We start from the raw sequence: 9,382 nt of genomic DNA, 5'->3' as shown, positions 1-9,382 counted from the left end.
GGACGCGCAGGCCGGAGTCCCGCCGGCACCCCCGACACGCTGGAGGATGCGAGGGCCCGTTCATCGCTGCTCGCAGCTTTAATTTATGTTTGTGGTGTTAAAAATGTGAGCTCCAGAGCAATAGACAAAACTGGTACCGTCTGCTTTCTTTGAGAAATGAGTGGTCAGATTTAACATGGAGTCTAATGGAGCAGTTGGTTGGAGTTCATGTCGCTCTGCGGCTCTTTGAGCCAAATGTGTAAATCTGTGGGATTCCACATTCATTTGTCTACGACAAGGACAAGATTAGCTACATTTACATCCAGAAATTATGCATGAAGATTGTGGACTCAGTGGCAAAAGATACATTTTTTTCACAAGAATCTCAAGCTGCTCTTCACTCAAGCGGTGACATCACGCACTCTAAACTGCGCAATACACACCCATTATAAAGTCAGAAAAGGACTGAAAAAATCATAAAAGTTAAAATGCTGCAGTTGAAAAAGTGTAAAAGATATCAAAAAGCTGAATCATGCAGCAATAGATCAGGGTTTTCTCAACACTTGAATGCTTAACAGCATTCCAACAATAATATTATTATTAAACCCGATGGATTATATACAGTGTGCTTTGGCACAGGCAGTTTTACTGCCTTTGTGCTACAACGCCACACTGAACAAGTCATTGCGACAGCACAAAGAACTTGGTTCATACCTGTTGAATAGGTATAGAACATTTTGAGTAACAAAAACAATGCTGATTTAACCTCATACTCGACTGTTGTCTGTATGTAATTAAATATATAACATAAACACTTTTTTCTCATATTCTCTTTCAGTATACAGGACATCAAGGAGATGACATCCTGAGATACCTGAAGATATTCAGCATGTGCATACATGTCATCAGAAGAGGGTGGAGAAGCTGAACGTTATGATGACAGTGACATTCCCCGGCACCCCACCCGTTCCTGCCCAGGCAGGACTTGCCCCCCCCTCTGTGGTGAAAAGTGACTGAGCCACAGTCACAGCAGCGTCAGTACCCCTGCCCCGAAGGCAGAGCTCAGCACTATTTTTGGAAGAAAATGTTTCCATGAGCTATGAGGGAACGGAACCATTTGGTAGCTATTTAGACGCATTTTGAGTGCATGTGTGTGTGTGTGTGTGTGTGTGTCCGTGCACGAGAAAGAGATGTGTGTTAGTGTTTTCACTCTTTTCTTTAAGCGTTGCGCTCTTATAGCCGGGTCCATTTTGGATTCGGTTTGATTTCCTATTTTTAAGAGTGTGCAACACATTCAGTCATTTAGCTCATTTGCAAACATTGAATCTGTCGAGCTGAACTTTCGTCCTTGGAGAGTCGGTCAATCTTAAAGTTCTATTTATTGTTTCATTGCTTTTATTACGTCCTTCAAACATACGTACTCTGCAGGTGCGACCGGATATCATAAAGCCACAGATCAACGTATATACAGTTTGTCCCCACATTGTACAGTGTTCACACCATGGTGACATTTACCTATAACCTCCAAAATAATATATAAAAACAATATCTTGGAGATTAAGACATATAGAATTAATGAATAAAAATAATACATGAAAACAGGGAAAAAAAACAGTCCCATAAGACTGCTATGAACCCAATTCATTCCATTGCAAAACAATTGTATTTAAAATGTATTTAAAAAAGTAAATTACTTTTTTTATATGAAAAATGCTGTCAAGCCTCAACTTGTGTTCATAAACAGTAGCAGAGCTCTTCACTGTCTGGGTGGGGTCATGTCTGGGTGGGGGAGACATGTTTAGTCGGTGTCTGATCCAGAGTTCGTTTATTGTAAGAGTCCCGGTGCTGTGGTCAGTACATCTCCTGCAGGGTCAGTTATGTGGACGCTTTACATTCCTTGGGGAAGTGTAATCTCTGGTCCACTGCCTCCCAGACCCACACTGCTAACAGCAACACCTGCACGCACATTTGTTTTTCATAACTTTTCACTTTATTAATTGACCCTTCCAGCTCGTTGGTCCATCAGCTGGCCTTTTTGTCTTCGTGGTTCACAGTTCTGTTTTACTTCCTCCTCCTTGGTTAGCTCATTCGTCTATTTCCAAGGTGCTTGCATCACTAGCTCTGTGCTGCTGACCTAATGTTAACGAAAACTCAGATCCGCCCCAAATCATCTATCTGGGTCCCCCCCCGGAAACATTTGATCAGCAGCGGGACTGAGAAGGGGGGGGTCAGAGTGCAGTCAACTCCTGTAACAGCAGGGGAATTTAAAGCTCCGGAGCACGGAGTTCCGAAAGTCCACTGGAAAGGAAAGCATGGTCTCAGGATGAGGATGTGTCACTGTGAGACTGTTAGGCTTTTTACGAGGCCTATTCCTCACCCTGGGCTGTCCTTAGCCCTGAGCCAAGAGCTGACCTTAGGATGACTTAGCCCCCTTTTCACAAACTCAGGGTTAACCTAAGCCCATGACTGTACGAGTCACACTGCACCTCTACTAGCCCCGGCTTTAAATGTCTTAGTTGGAACTCGTGACTAATGTTTACATTCTAGAATGACGCGTTGCTACTCTTCCACAGAGTGGACAACAAAAACATGACATCCTTTCCTTTGTTTACTTTAGCGCCGTTTCACACGGGGAACTTTAAGCAGATAAAAGAATCGGGTGATGAAACTTCAAATTCTCGGCTAGCCCTGTTCCGAAGCCTCAGCTTAAATCGGGGTTAGGTTCTAGAATGAGCCCTCAGCCCCAACGCCTGGGGCTAAGTACAGTGTGAAAAGCACTCTGTAGTGTAACTGGACCACATCCCCATTCCGAGCAGTGCCATCCAGAATGTGAGACGTTACTGGGAGTTTGGTTTTTCCCTAAATGACGAAATAGGACCAGGTTATGTCTCACAGCTCACCTGTGTGTCGTTTCTCTTCCTGCTTGAATGAATCATTCGTGTACCAGGAAATACTCCAACTTGTGTATGAGCATCTCCTACTGCAAGCATTCTTCAGAAAACTTTGATGAATTAATACTCAGCTCACAGTTACGTAGTGGTGTCTTGCTCCTCATTGATCACGTCTTAAATGCTGTTTTGAAAGGCGTGCGTGATAACAGTCATGTTTTCTTTGCCGTTCTCTCTCTAGAATATACTACTGGTATGACGAGAGGGGGAAGAAGACAAAGTGCACTGCTCCACAATACGTCGACTTCGTAATGAGTCTTTGTCAGAAACTGGTCACAGATGAGGAAATCTTTCCTACGAAATATGGTGAGTGTCCCTCTTCTGGTTTCCTGTCTGCTATAAGTCACTGATGCTGTGCTGCTGCCCCCTGCTGCTTCAGATGGAGGGCCTGAATGAGTGGAAATGAGTTTTTGCTATTTGCCATAGCACAAGTTGACATATTGTGATTGTTTGAGCAACCTATCGATGCATCAACTCGTCATTTTAGCTTTTGAATTCGTCAAACTTTTAGTGATTATTTTATTATATTTCTTTATTGTTCTATTCTATTGTGCCATAGATCTCTATTGTTGTCAAAAAAAGTATTAAAAACACAGCAAGGAGCCACACTGGGCAACATTTTAGTAGATATTATAATAAACATGAATAAACGTGTTTGAGCACCAATTGTGTTTTAATCCGCAGCTGGAAATATTCCCCAACAAATTTCCTGATTGGGAAATGTTTGCTAAACGCTTCAATGCAAAGGAAAGTTTTTAGCCTTTAAAAAAATATACATATACAGTTGTGTGAAAAAGTGTTTGCCCCCTTCCTGATTTCTTATTTTTTTGCATGTTTGTCACACTTAAATGTTTCAGATCATCAAACAAATTTAAATATTAGACAAAGATAACACAAGTAAACACAAAATGCAGTTTTTAAATGAAGGTTTTTATTATTAAGGGGGGAAAAAATCCAAACCTACATGGCCCTGTGTGAAAAAGTGATTGCCCCCCCCTGTTAAAACATAAATTAACTGTGGTTTATCAAAGTAATTGAGATCTATCAGTCTGGAAAAGGTTACAAAGACATTTCTAAAGCTTTGGGACTCCAGCGAACCACAGTGAGAGCCATTATCCACAAATGGCCAAAACATGGAACAGTGGTGAACCTTCCCAGGAGTGGCCGGCCGACCAAAATTACCCCAAGAGCGCAGCGACGACTCATCCAAGAGGTCACAAAAGACCCCAGAACAACATTCAAAGAACTGCAGGCCTCACTTGCCTCACTTAAGGTCAGTGTTCATGACTCCACCATAAGAAAGAGAAAAATGGCCTGCATGGCAGAGTTCCAAGACGAAAACCACTGCTGAGCAAAAAGAACATCAAGGCTCGTCTCAGTTTTGCCAGAAAACATCTTGATGATCCCCAAGACTTTTGGGAAAATACTCTGTGGACTGACGAGACAAAAGTTGAACTTTTTGGAAGGTGTATGTCCCATTACATCTGGCGTAAAAGTAACACGGCATTTCAGAAAAGGAACATCATACCAACAGTAAAATATGGTGGTGGTAGTGTGATGGTCTGGGGCTGTTTTGCTGCTTCAGGACCTGGAAGACTTGCTGTGGTAAATGGAACCATGAATTCTGCTGTCTACCAAAAAATCCTGAAGGAGAATGTCCGGCCATCTGTTCGTGACCTCAAGCTGAAGCGCACTTGGGTTCTGCAGCAGGACAATGATCCAAAACACAGCAGCAAGTCCACCTCTGAATGGCTTAAGAAAAACAAAATGAAGACTTTGGAGTGGCCTAGTTAAAGTCCCGACCTGAATCCGATTGAGATGCTGTGGCATGAACTTAAAAAGGCGGTTCATGCTCGAAAACCCTCCAATGTGGCTGAATTACAACAATTCTGCAAAGATGAGTGGGCCAAAATTCCTCTACAGCGCTGTAAAAGACTCATTGCCAGTTATCGCAAACGCTTGATTGCAGTTGTTGCTGCTAAGGGTGGCCCAACCAGTTATTAGGTTTAGGGGGCAATCACTTTTTCACACAGGGCCATGTAGGTTTGGATTTTTTTTTTTTCTTAATAATAAAAACCTTCATTTAAAAACTGCATTTTGTGTTTACTTGTGTTATCTTTGTCTAATATTTAAATTTGTTTGATGATCTGAAACATTTAAGTGTGACAAACATGCAAAAAAATAAGAAATCAGGAAGGGGGCAAACACTTTTTCACACAACTGTATATTCGTGACCTTTTTTTTCAGTTTACGTCTTCATTGGGAACAAATTGGCTTATGGCTCAGTGTAGTATTGTACAGAAAGTATTTAGAGAGTAACACATAATTAATTTATTTGTTGATAATGTAAAAATAATTCTAGAAGGAAATAAGCCTCCCTCATGGTGATTCCTGTGCCTAATCCAGTCTCTCCTGTCTGGTTTTGTTTCCTTCTCTTTCTCTCCCTCCAGGCAAAGAGTTCCCCAACTCCTTTGAGTCCTTGGTGAAGAAGATCTGCCGGTACCTGTTCCACGTGCTGGCTCACCTCTACTGGGCGCACTTTAAAGAGACAGTGACTCTGGAGCTGCAGGGCCACTTGAACACTCTGTATGCACATTTCATCGTTTTCGTAAGGGAATTCAACCTGGTTGACCCCAAGGAGACCTGTATCATGGACGACCTGTCCGAAGTTCTCTGCACCCCCGCCCCGCCCCTGCCCCCTCCGCTCCGGCCTCGGCGCCCTCCCCTTCTTCACAAAACCACGTGACGGAGAGATGAGCGGGGGGCGGCGGTGAGACAGCAGCCCCGGGGGTGATTGAAGATAAGATAGAGGAGAGAAGGAAAGACAGCCTGGCCCCCTTCCTTGGGCCCAGCAGGACTTAAAAGACCTTCCACTACCCTTATATTTCGCCATGACACCAACCAACCAACCAGCCGGAAGGAAGGAAGGGGGGGGAGGGGTTTGTCACGCCAGCAGGAATTGGCGTGAGCATTCCTCCCAGGGGCAAATCCCTCCCATCTTCTCTGCAATTTAAACTAGGAACAAAAAAGTATGTGTATGTTTTATTTTTGGTTTCATTTCACTTTTTTTTGTTGAAGTTTTATTCGGTTTTATTTTTTGTTGTGGGGAGGGGTGCAGCGTGGCCCTTCACCTCCCTGTATCCTCGACCTACCGTACAGTACAGGAAGGGGTTTCTGCTTTGCTTCAACCTGCTAGTGTACAGCGTTGTTAATGTGAGGAGAAGAGGCGTTTCTCCTCACCTGCAGGCTCCTCCCTCCCTCCTCCTGCAGCCACTACGCTGGCCAGTAGGGAGCCACGTTACTGCCTGACGGGCCGATACTAGCCAATCACTGTTTGGGTTGTTTATGTGGGGGATGATTGAAGCGCTTCCTACTCAGGACCTAAGAGAATATGTCACTGCTGCCAGAGAGAAGTTAGTCTCTTTCTTTTTTTCATTCTCTGTTCCTTGGTCACCAGACTGCTCAGCCCTTCATATGGCCGATGTTGATCGCGTTTAACTACAGCATAGTCACATAATCGCCTGGTGTACCCCTAACAGACATGTCCCAGAGTCCACCTGTAGAGGGCAGCAAACACAAAGAGAAGGCAACAGAAACAGGGAGATAGAGAAGAAAATATAAAGATTGTATGATAGATATTTAATCTGATCAGAGAGTCAAGACAGACTGGTGCCGATATGAGGCTGAATCAGAGTTGCGTGCTGGTGCTCAGCATAGCAGCAGCCACTTGAACCACCACCGACACCCACTTCAGCAGCACAGAAGGACAAAGACATGAGGTAATGTCTGCAGGCCCAGATGGAGACAGAGTGAGGGGTGGGAGTAGATGATGTGGAGCTGCTCTGCTGTGTAACAGTCGGCTGTACTCCCAGTGCAGAACTCAAATTCTCCACTCCTGGTTTATTATTTTTTACCTGTCCCGTTTCAAATTTGCTTTTTTTAAAAAGATTATCAGAGGAAAACTAGTTCAGAAATAATAACAATAATGGTATCATTACACATGTATAGAAAATGCACAGTCTGCTTGGACTTTACTGTACAAAGAATCGCAAGCGGGTTCTCTCAGACATAGCCTTTGTATGGAGGAGGATTGGGTTTATAATTCTCCTTTTTTATTTATTTAATTTTTTTTTCTTTTTTTTTTGTGCAGGGTTCTTCAGTTCTGGCTCTCGTTTTTATGTATTTTAATTATTAACTAAGTTAAAAGCAATTTAATATTTTAAGCTCTGCGGATTATAATCTAATAAAAGAGAGAAATGCCACTTTGCCTCAGAGTCTTTTGTATTTATGTGTTTGTGAAAATGATGCAAAAGGGAAGAAACATGAGCGTGTTGTGTGCAGCTTCATAAAAAGAGGACTTGAATGAATCCTCCCATAGTTTACTCGGGCTTACCCGAGGTAGAACTAAACAGGACCATGTTTTTTTCATCATTTTGATGATGATGTTGTCACCAAACTATTTTATACAGGAAAATACAACAAAAAGTGATTGAAATTGCTATGGAGCTCAAGATTTCTAAATGTATCTCCTCTTTCAAGTTTTTAACTAGACACTCCAAGCTCCACTAAAACAAACTGTTACCACATAAGACTTTATACAGATTTTTGAAATTCTTTTTAGTTTTGTTTTTCTCATTTCCATACCCGTTTCTGTTTGCTACAACTTATAAGAAGAAAAATTATGAAAATTGAATAAGATGCAAACACCATTCCAACTTTTATATCTTCATTTATATCAAAACTGACTCCATACTAAGACTTCATGTTGGTTTTAGAACCCGCCTCAACACCGTAATGCCCAATCATGTTCTCTACATCAGGACAAACTCCTGAAAATATTCATCCTGAAGGGATGTCGCATGAATGAATAAATAGTTGTATCACCATAAACACAAAAGAAAAACCAAAATGTAAATTGAATCTCAGATAATTTAAATCACAATTAACACAATAGTGAACAAGGCTTTAAACATTGTCCATTCTTGGTGATAACGGGGAAAGACAAACTGTAGCCAAACAGTTTTCACTTTCAAGCTTAATTGTTATAAAATCAGAGACAATCAGAGCAAACGTTCAACTTGAAATGAATGCAACTTAAAATGCTGACTTGATTTAGACTTTTATTCACCCGATCTTTGTTGTCCGGTCTTCTTTGTTGGTTCTGAGAGAAAAGGCATAAGGTGTTTGGGGAGGAGCGGAAAACTGAATGGAGATGAGGACATCAAGGCCATCTACCGTCTGGACACAATCAATAGTCACGTTGATTTAGATTTTTAATTAAATGATTTTATATTTGAATGATTGTGTGTCTGTAATATGTTTTTTTCCCTGGAAACGCTGGAGGAGCAGCTTGAGAGCAACAAGGAGGCTTTTTGGAAGCAGCTGATCCAACTACAAGACGAGATGTAAGAGGAGCAGAGGATGCTACAAACTCAGGGAAAGGGAACGTTAGTACTGCAAAAGCCGTCTTGATGATTTGTTTATTAAGTATAAGTATGACATAAAAGAGTCCTAGAAAATGTCAGAAAATATTACAGTATAGTCTGTTGTATACCATACGATGTTATTAATGATATCATAGTAAAGTATACCATAATAATGTCATTAAGATATCAAAGCATAATTTGGCATAACATATATTATGTATATATTAAATATAGTATATTAATATATTAAAGTATAGTATGCCATAAAAGAGTCATACAAATATTACAGTATAGTATGCCGTTATATAGTATTTCAATATAGTAGGTCAATGTATAATTTGCCAAGTCAGAGTATAGTATTTAATAAATACATGTTAAGTATAATAGGCTATAAAAATGTCATAAAACATGTCGTAGTATATTATGCCAAAAAAAATACATCACAAAAAAGTTTTCAACTAGTATGCCTTTACCTGTCATAAACAACTTATAGTGTAGTATTTTATAAAGTCAAAATGTAGAACTGCCAAATAAAAGCATAATCTAGTACGTCAAAAAAGTCGGAGTATAATTAACATAAATATTAGTATAGTATGCCATAAAAATGTCATTTAAAAAGTCCTAGTACAGTATGACATAAAAATGCAATAGTATAGTATACCGTGAAAATAATTCATGTTATAGAAGTCTGTCATGACGTTTAATAACAATGTCTCAGGTTTCTCTGAAGTTTCTTCCCCAACAGAATCACTGTAAGTGCCACTGGCATTGAGTAATAGAAGTTTGAACACACTGAAGTAGAAGGTTTTTATTTCCGCCTGAATATTTCTTTGCAAGCTGATGCCTGCAGATGACTATAGCTGGGACTTCTTGGCTCGAGTTTACTCGAAAGAAGAGAGGCGGGCACTGTTGTTCAACGCGGACTCTCGTTGGCTATTCTAGGCTTCTGGAGAGGACATAGGTCCTCTGGAGAGGACATAGGTCAAATAAGGTGTCAATCGAAACATCACAATGCAGCCGCCATTGTGA

At 41.0% G+C, this 9,382-nt stretch overlaps 1 pseudogene; it reads left to right on the top strand.

The window, feature by feature from the left end:
- Window positions 1-2,708: 2,708 nt before the first annotated feature.
- Window positions 2,709-7,189, top strand: LOC142947865 (MOB kinase activator 2-like; annotated as a pseudogene).
- Window positions 7,190-9,382: the final 2,193 nt, after the last annotated feature.

The sequence above is a fragment of the Anarhichas minor genome, unplaced genomic scaffold (genome assembly GCF_050575085.1).
Source record: "Anarhichas minor isolate MPS153535 unplaced genomic scaffold, ASM5057508v1 ptg000011l, whole genome shotgun sequence".
Lineage (NCBI taxonomy): Eukaryota > Metazoa > Chordata > Actinopteri > Perciformes > Anarhichadidae > Anarhichas > Anarhichas minor.
This window is presented reverse-complemented; position numbering and strand designations above follow the sequence as displayed.